We start from the raw sequence: 15,087 nt of genomic DNA, 5'->3' as shown, positions 1-15,087 counted from the left end.
TTTCAAAGGTTGGCCCAACAACTGATCCCAAAGTTGGCCCAACTTAAAAAAAAAAGCTGAAAATTAATTACAAACGTGAATTAATTATTAATTACACAATTAACACATTATTATTGTGAAGAACATTACATAAACCTTAAACTATTATTATTAAACGCAATTGTCGACATACATTTTAGAAAATATTTGACGCTCGCTGGGATCGAACCCTGACCTAACGCACCGCAGACTAATACGCTAACCACTAGACTATACGCTCGCATGTGAAAATAAATGAAAAATGATTTCATAAGTTGCGACCCAGTAAAAATATTTTTACTTTCTTAATAATTCATTAAGAGTCTTAAACGGGTGATAGAAGCCACAAAATAATAAAATACTGGAATTAGAAACAACTTTTATTTTATTACTGAATATGTTTAATATATATATATTATAACGTGATTTTTGCTAGATTGATTATTTTTATATTATTTTTATTTTAATTTTACCAAAAACTATTAATTATAAATTATTTTTCTCACGTTACTTTATTTTTTTATTATTTATTATTTTTAAGACGCCAAGTTATTTTTATGGAAAATAACTAAACCATTCTATATTTATTTGAATATAATATAATATCCGCCTGCTGGCTCAGCACGTCATTCTTTTGTACCAATGACCCGCGGAGAGTGGGGGGGAAAGGATAAAGACACAAGTGAACACTTCACTTAATTTGTTTCATAATTATTTCTTTAATTCATTAATTTAATTAAATTAATTATTCGGCAGAAGGCCGAATAATTTTCACAATTAGTATTCGGCAGAAGGCCGAATAATTTTCACAAGTATAATGTTAGTACGCGAAAAAAACTTTTCCGTACAATGGAAGGTTATATTATAAATTTTAATTATTAATTTAATAATATGCCGATCTGGCTGACAAAATTATTATAGTCGGGACTCACCGTCTATACGACGTCTACCCCGTAGCGAACCTCGTCCTGACATAATTATTAAATGTCGAAAATATTATTTTTATTACAAAAAAAAGAAAAACTGGCTTGTCGCCTACTACACTTCCAGAATGAGAATAACTAAAAATGGCCGACCTGTCACGCTAGTCGGCGTCTCTTTTTGCGCTTTCTTTTTAGAGGTGAGTCCCGGTGAAAGTAATTAATTAGAACTTTCTTTATCGATAATCAATTTATCACGAGTCGATATTTTTCATGAATCCGGAGGGTAAAGTAGAACGCTACCGTGCCACGGCGCATCGTAGCGCTCTCTATCCAAAATGGCCGCTCCCATTGTTGTGACAGCTGAGTATACAAATGAATTTTCGTCTTCCTGGTGCTCTTCTTATTCGGGAATCTCTTCCAAATATATACACCAGGAAGCACTTCCCTTGTGGTACATCGAACATCATTAATAATATGGAAAGCTGACTCATTTTGTTGAATCGGAGAATTACTCCGATTAATATCCATTTTTCCATGAAATAAAAAAAAATAATAAAATGATAATGTGGACAACAATTTACTGTTTCCCTTGAATCGATCTGGCGAGTCAGCAGGTATTTTTGATTTTATTCACTATTGCTTAATTTAATTTTTATATTTTTACAATTCTTTTGTTATAATTTTACTTTTGACAAATATACTGATTTTTATTTGTTTTTAGAAATGATGGTGATTCCCACCCTGGAATATTTATTTACTATTTAGCTATAAAAAAAAATAAAGGAATATTGTGACGAGCATAAAATGCCGCGTCACAACTCCCCCCTGCTAAGACTCGGCCTAAGGGGTCGAGTAGGCAAGTCCCGACCGTGGAATTTGCCACTCGCCAGATCGACAATTATTTAAGGTTTGCAAGAACTTACTTGCTCAAGAATTAAATTCCATTTTAATTTTTAATGCTAATTATAATTTAAATTTATCTGAAGTGAAAATAAATTGACTGAAATGAATAAACATACGGTAACATTATTTAATTGTTACAATTATAAGTTAGCTGAACCACTGAAAATTTAAAGAATCAAACATTTAAACTCTTAGGAAAAGGTGGTATGGTTTAGGAACGTCAGTCGGTGAAAAATACTATTAACACAATCGTAGACTGACTGTTAAGGAAAATTTTAATTTAGGGACCAGTTAACTCTAAATTACTCAATATTCATGGTCCTGATCAATTCTACCCAGTTTCTAGAAAGGATCAAATTTAAACTTTAAGCTGCTGAAATTTTTCTCATTTATATGAATTAATAATTTTTAAAGGTCATGGACCACTAGAACTGTTAGGTCCCGACAGCATCTTTCCAGATGCTGACGGAAAGTAAATCATTAAACTAAATCAGGTCAATTCTGACTTATTCATCTTAATTCCTAAGGTTTTAAGATAAATAACGACTAAATTAAGATAAATATCGGTCTTTTAGTTAAAGATCAATACAGATTTGTTTATGAAATTATTTACAGAATCCTTTCCGAATTTTAAACCATGGACCGGTTTACCTAGCACAATTCAAGGTCAAAATTGAGATGAACTAAGAATTTTTCTACAGATTAATAAAATCTTTATTTTACAGATTCCTTCTCTGGAAACTGACCATGAACCATTCGGGTTTAACCTCATCTATTTATAATAATGTGATTACAATAAAAACTTTCCCGAATTAATACAGTATGATATTTACACCTTATCTTATCTGTGAATTGAATTCCGAGACTACTCCTTAACCAGACGCGAAGTATACGAATCAACACGAATACGAACGATTACGGAGTTTCTTTCGCTGAGAGGGTTCTAGGTTTTCTATTGGTATTGCTCCGAACTCGCTTTCGCTCTCCAACTCAGGTTCCGGGTCTGAAAAATTTATTTCTAATAACTCCCGGTCTAAATCGTTTCCAGATTCGGAGTTTAAAGACTCCATATTTTCCTCTAGTGAAAAATATGGTTGAAGATGTGAAGCGTGGTATCTTCCAGCTAAACGGCCTTCCGTCGACGAAAGCTCGTAGACATTCGGTGAAATCACCTTACTAATCATAAAGGGGCCGTGAAATGCTGGGGCCAATTTACTAGCGAACCTATCTTGTCTCCTAGATAAAACATGCAATGGTTTCTTGACCAAATCGCCTAATTCAAAATGAAGGTCACGACGCCCACGATTATAATACTTGGCTTGTCGAACGAACGCCTGATCTTGATTTTGACATATTTTCTCTCGCAAATCTGATAATCTGGTCATACGAGTAATCCATTCAGATACATCAGCGGGCGGTAATTCATTACTCATTTCCTCGATCCGACGCCATGATTTCAATGGGACCGGCTCTCTACCTAGATTTAAGAATGCCGGTGTTACCCGATTGGTACTATGCAGTGCCGTATTATACGCAAACCGAAAGTCGCCCACAAAAGTGTCCCAATCTCGGTGGTTATCACTTATAAAAGAACGAATCATTGTTTTGAGGACTCTATTAGTCCTCTCCACAGGGTTTGCCTGCGGGTGATATAATGGAGTGAATGAATGATGGATCGAGTATGCCGTGGTCAAGCTTTTAATTGCTTTATTACGATATTCGGTACCACTATCCGAATGCAAAACTTGAGGTGTACCCCAGCGATTGATCACTAGCTCGCGAAATGAATTTATGACAGTGGTGGCGTTAGCTACGCGAAGAGGTGCCAACTCTATCCACTTTGTGAACAAGTCCTGGTAAACAATTAAATATTCGAATCCTCGGGAACTCTTGGGAAACGGACCCATAATGTCCGTGGCCACTACACTCCAAGGTTCCTGAACAATTCGTTGTCCCATTATACCCCGTGGTTTGGACTGTTCGGGTTTATTCATTTGGCAAACTATGCATTTCCGTACGAATGATTCTACATCCTTAAGCATACCCGGCCAAAAATACCGAATAGCAAGTCGGTCATACGTCTTTTGACCGCCTAAATGACCGGCCTGAGTGCTTTCGTGGGCCTCCTGGATTATAAGTGGTTGATTTTCTTTAGAGACTACCAACTTCCAGGCATTTAGGTCATCTACAAGGTTCTCAATTAACGGATTGCTACGATAACGGTATAGTCGGTCATTTACTACTTTCCAACCCTGATATTTTTGGGGTTCATTTTTAACGGCTTCGATACGCCTATTATACCAAGGATCTATTACGGGTTCAATTGCAGCTATTTTATTTTCATCCAAATCTTCAAACATGCGCGATAACGCATCCGGTATATCATGCATTGACCCTTTTCTATGAATAATTTCGAAGTCGTACTCAAGTAATTCCAATGACCATCGAGCTAATCTGCCGGTCGGATTTCTAAGGTTCTTTAACCACCTTAAACTACTATGGTCGGTTATCACCGTAAAGTGATAACCTTCCAAATAGAATCGGAACTTTTTAATAGCCCAAATGACCGCCAAGCATTCCTTCTCAGTTGTGGAATAATTACGTTCCGCATCTGAAAGAATGCGGCTCGCGTAAGCAATTACTCGCTCTTGGCCATCTTGAACTTGAGTCACTACAACTCCGATGCCGCAGTTACTCGCATCTGTTTGTATGCAGAACGGAAGGCTGAAATCTGGATATCCCATTATAGGGGGTGATGCTAACACCTTTTTCAGTATATTGAACGCGTTTTCTTGTTCGTCAGTCCATTTAAAGGGGTGTTTCTTCTTAGTTAGACGAGTTAATGGTTCGCAGATCTGAGCATAATCTTTTATAAACCTGCGATACCATGAAGTAACACCAATGAACCGGCGAAGCTGGCGTAAGTTTCTCGGTCTTGGAAAGTCCAATATAGGACGAACCTTATCATCATCAACTAATAACCCCTTCTGGTTTACTACAAAACCTAAATATTTAGCTTCTGGTACGCAGAAGTTACATTTATCTGGGTTTAACGTGAGACCTGCCTTAGTCAGACGATCGACCACTCTTTCAATCCATATGAGGTGTTCCTCAAATGTCTCAGTAGTGATTATCAGATCGTCTAAGTAAGCGAAAACAAACGGCTTCATATCCGGTGTAATAATTCGATCTATTAACCGCTGAAAGGTGGCTGGTGCCCCGCATAACCCGAATGGCATGCGAGAATACTGCATCAGACCCAAACCAGGTACGAAGAAGGCTGTTTTAGCTTTACTTTCTGGACTTAGTGGTATTTGATGATAACCTAGTTTTAAGTCTAATTTAGAAATATATCTAGCTGAATTAAGTTTATCCAGAATTTCTGCCATAAAGGGCAATGCGTATGAATCTTTTACTGTCACATCATTGACCCTTCTAAAATCAATACAAAGACGGTAAGTACCGTCCGGCTTAAGAGCCATTACTACTGCATTACACCAGTCACTATTTGAGGGTTCTAATACCCCTAAACGAATCAGTTCCTTAACTAATTTAATGAACTCTTCGCATACTTTAGGTGACATGCGATAATTTTTCTGACGTATTGGAGGACTATCCCCCGTATTAATGACATGTTCAACAAGGTTAGCTGCGGGTAATTTATCTGGAACCGGAGGTATTAACCGTTTTAAAAGTAAATCGAGTTTCTGTCTTTCCCGATCGGTCAGCTCTATTAATCCGGCGCATGAATTTTCTAATTCCGATTCGTTTTTGCTAAAATCTATCCGAATTACAGGTTCATTAGCTGCCCACAACTTCTGTTCCTTATTATCAATTATTATTCCGAATGTTCTTAAGAAATCCATACCTAATATGCATGATTCTGATAATTCGGGGACAATTCGAACATTTAACTCATAAGTTACCCCAGCAAACGTGATAGGTAAAAGGCTTTCCCCCATAATTGGCTCAATACTACCATTGGCCAACATCACACTACCAGATTTATTGATCAGCTCATAATTATTCGCTTTTATAATATGCTCACCTATGGAGCCTAAATAAGTTTTACACGAACCTGTGTCTACTAAAGCTTGAACTTCTGATTCACCTATGATCAAATTTATATAAGGTCTCGATTTAGCATCCTTACCACTTAAATGACTAAGATTGTCTACTTCGACTAGCCTTGAATAATTAGGTGTCGTAGCAGACAATTGAGATTCTGAAATTTTCTGATCTACTATAAGATCAGAAGGTTCTGAAATTTTCTGATCTACTATAAGATCAGAAAATTCATTACTGATTTTAGGTGGAACTATATTTGCCAAATCGAAATGACTAGGATCAGGGTGATCAGAAAAATTTTGAAATGACTGATCTCTCTGAGGAGTTTCTTTCGAATTATCTAAATAATATTCGGTAGAAGTAATTTTTGAAGTAAGGGTCTTTTTATGTGAAGTCGGGAAATCAACGACCCTAGGGTTGACTTCCAACTCTAGTTTCCCTTACAATAATCGGATTCGCAGTCAAATTTAGTTTTCCCGTGTTCACCGCATATGTGGCAGAATTTTACCCAACGATCAGGACATTTTTTATGTGAATGATCTTTTTTTCCACAATTAAAGCACGGGGGTTGTTCTTTCGGCTTACGAAATTTTTGTTTATCTTTCTCCGAATTATTATTTTTGTGTGAACTGCCCGAATCACTCTCCGATTTATTACTTTTATTTACTTTAGTTTTATTCGAACCAGAACTATTTTGTTTATTATCACTATTATTCGAACTAGACTTTGATTCATTATTAGACGAAAGGGCTTTAATCAACTCGCTCGTCATTATTTTAAAACACTGATCTAATTGGTTGATAGATGGCTCTGATGAGCTATTATTATTATCAACCTCAGAGTTTTTAATTATTTTGCCCGAATAAGCAAATTCAGGAAAGAAAGAATTCTCCGGTTTTTGAGGAACCTTCTCGATTTTGAGAGAATCTAACATTCTTTCTACATCGCTCGCTAACTGAGACAATTCGTCCAAATTGCTAAATTCACGACGTTTGATACACCTTTTTAGATCAGGTTTCATATTCATATAAACGCGATCTAACATATCTGGTAATGACACGTGGCGGTTAAATTTACTATACAGTCCTTCCATGCAAGTGATGAAATCAGCTGTGTTTTCACAATTACCTTGAACACGGTTGGTAACCTGCTCTTCGAGACGCCACTGATAGTTGATATCACCGAAACGTAGTCGACAAGCTGATTTAAAATCGTCCCATGAGGACCATCGCGACTTGTTTAGTCGGTACCACTGTAATGCAATACCGTCTAACAGTAATACTGCCGCTCGCAGAAGTTCATTGCTAGTTATGGAGGAAATTTCCATGACGTCATCTATGCGTTCTAAAAATTCCTCAACACTTGTTTTCCCATCGCCTGAAAACTTTATTCCCCATTTTCTAACAACTGAATCTAAGGACTTTCTATTATGACTATCTGAATTTTGAATTTGAATATTATTATTCGGAATGTCAGAATTCCCTACTCGATTCCTACGCATAATATTTAAATTAGGGGAGAAATTAGTATGCCTAGTTATATCCTGATATAAATCATGCTCATTATTATTTGAAGGCTGGCCCGATGCTGGCCCAGGATTGTGCCAATGCTGGGCGGCTGTTGCTGAGCTATTCTCTCCAACAGCTAAACCTTGGTTGAACAACGGCTTTATGTCGGGTCGCTTTTCCGACCGCTTCGCTAGAAACGAGCTTGACTGTACAGATCCATGATGGGCTATCGGTTGAAAAACTGACTCGTACTGTGTGGAATTTTCAACCGCAATTTTATTGCATATTTTATTAATATTAGGGTGTGTAGGTGTCAACAGACAATTTTCCGAATTTTTATTTTCGATTTTAAAAGGTCTGAAATTCTGATAATTTCCCTCTAAGTCAATAAGTTGATCATCGCCTTTTATAAGTAAATTTTCCTGATACGAGGGTAATTTATAATCAAAATATGGCTTCTGAACAACCGATGATACTATACACGATTTGGGAGTTTGAAATAACTCTGTTACGCATTTTGGGTAACTACTTGGCTGACTAACCTGAGTTGGTTGCGAAAACGAGACTGAATTCGCTACCGTTACTCCTACTGTCGTAAGCGAGTGAGATGAGCTAGTAGTCGTGATTGATGGAATATCCGAATTTTGCGTACTATATACGGTTGTTGTGTACGGTATTTTTATTTCCGATGAGACCGGAGTGAATACAATTTCACGCATTTTCTCTAAGGTATTATTAACAGAATCCGGAAGGGATTCTACTTCTGAATCTACTGGGCAAATTTGTAATTCGTCTGAAAATGACCACCGAATCGTTTTATCCCCAGCGGAAAATTGCATATAACGTAAGGCACGTCCACGTAAGGTTTCTAAACTCCCTTTTGAATTGACGTTAACTGAGTTTAAATAAATTTTTAATTGGTCTATAGACCAATTATCAAAAATTGTTGGCTCATCAATTATATGGTCCGCCATTTTAACAAGAGAATTTTTGTTTATACTATGGGATATATTATGGAGTCGGAAAAATTCGGTGAAAGAGCAGTCTCAGTCAACAACAAAAAAAAATAATATTTTGTGCAATCAATCCTCGACTACACAGTAACCGTATTGTATTAAACAAAATATATAAAAAAAATATTGTTCTGTCATTTATAGTCAAAACAAAAAAAAATGGATATAATTTTTCTGTCCGCAGAAGGAATAAAGACAGGAATACATAGATTAAATTTTTAATTCATTTTAGAAAATATTTTTCATAATTTTTATTTTAAATATATTATTTATTATTTATTAAGCAATAATAAAAAAAAATATATATTGTAGCAATCGAGAACCGATTGCACAATTCAATCAATCCATTTCACTAGAAGGCGGCGATGACTCAGCCAAATCCTTCATAATTTATTTAAATAAAATTAATCATTTCAATAAATGGTCAATTTTATTTTTAACCGTATTATTTTTAGGAATTTGATTCTCAATCAGTGTATTTTTGTCCTTGTTGTGAGAATTTGTACTATCAGTCACAGAATTGTGACCTTGATTATTATTTTCTATGTTTACCTTGATTCTTCAGTATAAGCTGAAATCTCAAATTTTTTTCTAAGATATTTGAGTTTATAAAACTCAAATATATTTATTTTACAAATTCTCACAAAATTATGGAACAGTTATAATTGAAATAATTTTTCACAAATGTTGTTGCTCCAAATTAAGTGAAGTAATGTGTCCTTATCGGGCCCTATAGTTGGGTGCCATTTATAACGTGATTTTTGCTAGATTGATTATTTTTATATTATTTTTATTTTAATTTTACCAAAAACTATTAATTATAAATTATTTTTCTCACGTTACTTTATTTTTTTATTATTTATTATTTTTAAGACGCCAAGTTATTTTTATGGAAAATAACTAAACCATTCTATATTTATTTGAATATAATATAATATCCGCCTGCTGGCTCAGCACGTCATTCTTTTGTACCAATGACCCGCGGAGAGTGGGGGGGAAAGGATAAAGACACAAGTAAACACTTCACTTAATTTGTTTCATAATTATTTCTTTAATTCATTAATTTAATTAAATTAATTATTCGGCAGAAGGCCGAATAATTTTCACAATTAGTATTCGGCAGAAGGCCGAATAATTTTCACAAGTATAATGTTAGTACGCGAAAAAAACTTTTCCGTACAATGGAAGGTTATATTATAAATTTTAATTATTAATTTAATAATATGCCGATCTGGCTGACAAAATTATTATAGTCGGGACTCACCGTCTATACGACGTCTACCCCGTAGCGAACCTCGTCCTGACATAATTATTAAATGTCGAAAATATTATTTTTATTACAAAAAAAAGAAAAACTGGCTTGTCGCCTACTACACTTCCAGAATGAGAATAACTAAAAATGGCCGACCTGTCACGCTAGTCGGCGTCTCTTTTTGCGCTTTCTTTTTAGAGGTGAGTCCCGGTGAAAGTAATTAATTAGAACTTTCTTTATCGATAATCAATTTATCACGAGTCGATATTTTTCATGAATCCGGAGGGTAAAGTAGAACGCTACCGTGCCACGGCGCATCGTAGCGCTCTCTATCCAAAATGGCCGCTCCCATTGTTGTGACAGCTGAGTATACAAATGAATTTTCGTCTTCCTGGTGCTCTTCTTATTCGGGAATCTCTTCCAAATATATACACCAGGAAGCACTTCCCTTGTGGTACATCGAACATCATTAATAATATGGAAAGCTGACTCATTTTGTTGAATCGGAGAATTACTCCGATTAATATCCATTTTTCCATGAAATAAAAAAAAATAATAAAATGATAATGTGGACAACAATTTACTGTTTCCCTTGAATCGATCTGGCGAGTCAGCAGGTATTTTTGATTTTATTCACTATTGCTTAATTTAATTTTTATATTTTTACAATTCTTTTGTTATAATTTTACTTTTGACAAATATACTGATTTTTATTTGTTTTTAGAAATGATGGTGATTCCCACCCTGGAATATTTATTTACTATTTAGCTATAAAAAAAATAAAGGAATATTGTGACGAGCATAAAATGCCGCGTCACAATATATATATATATATATATATATATTTCCAACTATTTGTCATGTAGTTTTTTCATCCGTCGGACCAACCATGTTCCAGAGTTTGGCCAACCAGATCTTAAAAGTCTTTCAAACTATTTTTCCCAGAGTTTTGCCAACCTTCGGACCAACCATGGCCCAGAGTTTGGCCAACCAAAGCTTTTAAGTCTTTTAAACTACGTTTTTTGGAGTTTTGCCAACCTTCGGGCCAACCATGGCCCAGAGTTTGACCAACCAAAGCTTTTAAGTCTTTTAAACTACGTTTTTCGGAGTTTTGCCAACCTTCGGGCCAACCATGGCCCAGAGTTTGACCAACCAAAGCTTTTAAGTCTTTTAAACTACGTTTTTCGGAGTTTTGCCAACCTTCGGGCCAACCATGGCCCAGAGTTTGACCAACCAAAGCTTTTAAGTCTTTTAAACTACGTTTTTCGGAGTTTTGCCAACCTTCGGGCCAACCATGGCCCAGAGTTTGACCAACCAAAGCTTTTAAGTCTTTTAAACTACATTTCCCGAGGTTTTGCCAGCCAGTGGGCCAACCATGGTCCAGAGTTTTGCCAACCAAAACTTATAGGTCTTTTAAACTACATTTCCCGGGGTTTTGCCAACCAGTGGGCCAACCATGGCCCAGAGTTTTGCCAACCAAAACTTATAGGTCTTTTAAACTACGTTCCCCGGAGTTTTGCCAACCAGTGGGCCAACCATGGCCCAGAGTTTTGCCAACCAAAACTTATAGGTTTTTTAAACTACATTTTTCGGAGTTTTGCCAACCTTCGGGCCAACCATGGCCCAGAGTTTGGCCAACCAAAGCTTTTAGGTCTTTTAAACTATGTTTGCTGGAGTTTTGCCAACGGTTGGCCCAACTCTGGGTTAAGGTTGGCCCGATGGTTGGCTAAACTTTGCAGTCCAAAGTTAGCATGCAAAGTTGGCCCAACCATGGGTTCATGTAATCACCAAAGTTGGCCCAACTTTGGCGGACCAAACTTTGCATGCCAAAGTTAGGCCAACCTTGGGCCAACCATCAAACTCTGGCGGCCAACCTAAATTCGCACGTGGGAAGTACTTAAATTTAAGAAACTGGTATATTAGAGTGTAATTCATATACAAAGTATATTAAATTTTGTCACTGAAAAAAATTCAAATTAAAAAATTGCATTTTACTCAATTTATACATGTTCTTGTGTACAAAATAAGGTTTTTATTAATAAAGCAAAGTAATTTCTTTCATGTAAATACAAGTTTAAATCAATTTACATTGTAAAAATGCATATAATTTGACATTTATAGTACTTAACCTAAATGTCACATATAAGTATTAAAATTCTTGTATTTAGAATGTTTTTTTTGAAAAATTTTCCCCTTATAAAACATTATTTGGACATAAACAACACAATAGTTAAAGAATTACGCACTGTTGTTTTAATTTCAAATAAATTTTCAACATCAAGGAAATAATGATCGTTTGGTGAAATAGGCATCTACAGCCGCCATGTTGTCACTTTAAATTTAATATACATGTATCTTAGATTTCAATACCTGTAGTGCATATTCGCTTCATACGCATGTATATTAAATCTAATACAGATTTTTCTAACAGTGTAGGTCAAGTTTGTCTTTCTTTTTCTTTTGCTGCGTTGAAGTGACGAGCCCCCACAGACAAGCCTATCTACTTTTATCATAAAGAAGCTCTCCTATTATCTAATCATTGTTGTGGCATTTTTCAACCTGGTAAAATATTTCATAATCATTCGTTTCTTAATTTATAATTATATCAGTTCTCGAATATTTACCCATTTAAATAATTATAAAATATATGAGGCAAAATTTCTGAAATGATTAATTTTTATTTATATAACTAAAAAAAGATTTTGTGTTTGCAACAAAGTCGTTTGGTTAGGCAATTTTGGTTTTTGTAACCAAATTTTGGTGGGCTAAAACAAAGTCGTAGAGTTATCTCAACCAAACATTTGGTTAGGCCAAAAAAAATTATTTGGTTGAACATTTTTAAATTCTAACCAAAATTTAGTTACGACAACAAAATAATTTGATTAATACAACAAAATAGTTTGGTCTAAAAAAACTAAATGATCATTTTGTTGTCCTAATGAAAATTTGGTTACAACAACCAAATAATTTAGAAACGCATGATTATATGTTCTAAAAATCATTAATTAGAATTTTCATTTTATAGAATTTCATTTTTCATAATTATTTTTGAGCCAAATTTTTATTTGTTCAGAATTACAGAATTTTTACTTAACCCCTTCGCAGTCGAGGCCAAAATCTCATAAGTGTGGGCCCAAAATGTCAGTAAATTTTTGAATGACCAAAATTTGTGCAAATGTGTATACTATGGTATTTAAGGTCGCTGATTACGATTCCAAAGTCAGATTTTTAAAATTCAAAATGGCGGAGCCAATATGGCGGACGATTTTTTCAAAAAATGGCAAAAATGATTTAAAAATACTTAAAAATTGTTACTTCCCGGGGTTTTTGGGGTCGCTGATTACGAATCTAAAGTCAGATTTCAAAAATTCAAAATGGCCGAGCCAATATGGCGGACGATTTTTCAAAAAATGACAAAAATAATTTTAAAATACTTAAAAATTATTACGCCGAGGTTTTGAACGTCGCTGTTTACGATATTCAAGTTAGATTTTAAAAATTCAAAATAGCCTAGTATGGGTGTGATTATTATTGTATCCATTTTTAATTTTTAAAATTTTGTAATTCTGACATCAAATTCGGAATCAGCGACCCCAAAAACTCCCGAGTAACGAGTTTCAAGCGTATATGATCAATTTTCAAAATTTTTGGTCGCCATATTGGATCCGCCATTTTGAATTTTGTAAATCTGACATCAAATTTGGAAGCAGCGACCCCAAAAACCCTCGAGTAACAAATTTTAGGCCAATTCCGTCTTATTATTGGGCTCAAAATTTATGTGCGTGTATACACGTCATGGACACTTTGAGCCCATCGACACCCAAGGGGTTAACCAAAAAATCATTTAACCGAATTTCTAATTGATAGAATTTTCATTTGTCCGAAATTGCAAATGTCCGAACAAACAATCAATTTCGGCGCGATTTTTAAAATCAACCAATCAAAAATTATCCATAAAATTGTGATTGGTTGATTTTAAAAATCGCGCCGAAATTGATTGTTTGTTCGGCCATTTGCAATTTCGGACAAATGAAAATTCTATCAATTAGAAATTCTGTTAAATGATTTTTCGGTTAAGTAAAAATTTTGTAGTATGAAAAATCGATTATATGGAAATTATATGAAATAATAATTCGAACAAATGAAAATTCATCTGAAAGAATAAAATGAAAATTCTATGCAATGAAATTCTACCCAATTAACCCCTTGACAGTCCAGGGCCCATATGTGGTCAGAAAAAGTCGTGCCACCTTTGTGCAAGTGGCCATATATGGCCATCGCAAAAAAAATAATACTAAATTTAATTTGATTCGCCTGAAATTTGTTACTCGGGGGTTTTTGGGGTCGCTGAAGATGTCAGATTTAAAAAAAAACAAAATGGCGGACCCAAAATGGCGACCATGAAAACTTAAAATTTATCAGATTTACATGAAACTCGTTGCTCAGGGGTTTTCGGGGTCTCTGATTACGAATCTGAGGTCGGTTTTTCAAAATTCAAAATGGCGGATCCAATATGGCAACCCAATATGGCGGATAATTTAAAAATTAATGCATTTTGACCACAAATTGTTACTCGGGGGGTTTTCGTAGTCGCTGAATTCGAATTTGAGGTCAGTTTTTCAAAATTCAAAATGGCGGATCCAATATGGCGGACAAATTTTTAAAAAATCAATCCGATTTGTCTGAAATTTGTTACTCGGGGGTTTTTGGGATCGCTGAATTCGAATTTGAGGTCGGTTTTTTGAAATTCAATATAGCGGATCCAATATGGCGGACAAATTTAAAAATTTTTTTTTTTAAATTTGTCCGCCATATTGGATCCGCTATATTGAATTTCAAAAAACCGACCTCAAATTCGAATTCAGCGACCACAAAAACCTTAAATATGATGAAGTCATATTTTTTTGGAAACTTTTTTTTCGGACCGTTTTAGGCCCACCAGCGATTTTTAACTGGACTGCGAAGGGGTTAAAAATTCTTTAAAATGCCTATTATATTAAATGAAGATTCCAGAAAATAAAAATTCGTCTCAAAAATAATTATGACAAATGAAATTCCATAAAATGAAAATTCTAACTAATGATTTTTAGAACATAATCACGTATCCCTATGCCCAAAAAAACATTCAATCAAATTTTTTGATTGATTCAAACAAATAGTTTTGTTGCTTATAAATAATGACAATATTTATTTTATTGGACCAATCAAATTTTGGTTGCTCTAACTAAACATTTTTCTCAGTGTGCATAAAGTAAATTGTTAATTAGAAACTAATTGACCACAATGCAAGAGACTATGTATATATATGTATGTATGTATGTATGTATGTATGTATGTATGTATGTATGTATGTATAATACAAACTTGAACTTTGCCACGCGGTCGTCGACGCGCGCAACTTG

At 34.8% G+C, this 15,087-nt stretch overlaps 1 protein-coding gene across 2 annotated transcripts in view; it reads left to right on the top strand.

The window, feature by feature from the left end:
- Positions 1-15,087, top strand: part of LOC127281624 (sestrin homolog) — a 322,721-nt gene that overhangs the window by 91,746 nt on the left and 215,888 nt on the right. The window lies entirely within an intron of this gene.

Source organism: Leptopilina boulardi, unplaced genomic scaffold (genome assembly GCF_019393585.1).
Source record: "Leptopilina boulardi isolate dan_hultmark-lab unplaced genomic scaffold, ZJU_Lbou_2.1 LbouV2_273, whole genome shotgun sequence".
NCBI lineage: Eukaryota > Metazoa > Arthropoda > Insecta > Hymenoptera > Figitidae > Leptopilina > Leptopilina boulardi.
The sequence above is the reverse complement of the archived record's forward strand: the minus strand, read 5'-3'. Positions and strand labels throughout refer to the sequence as shown.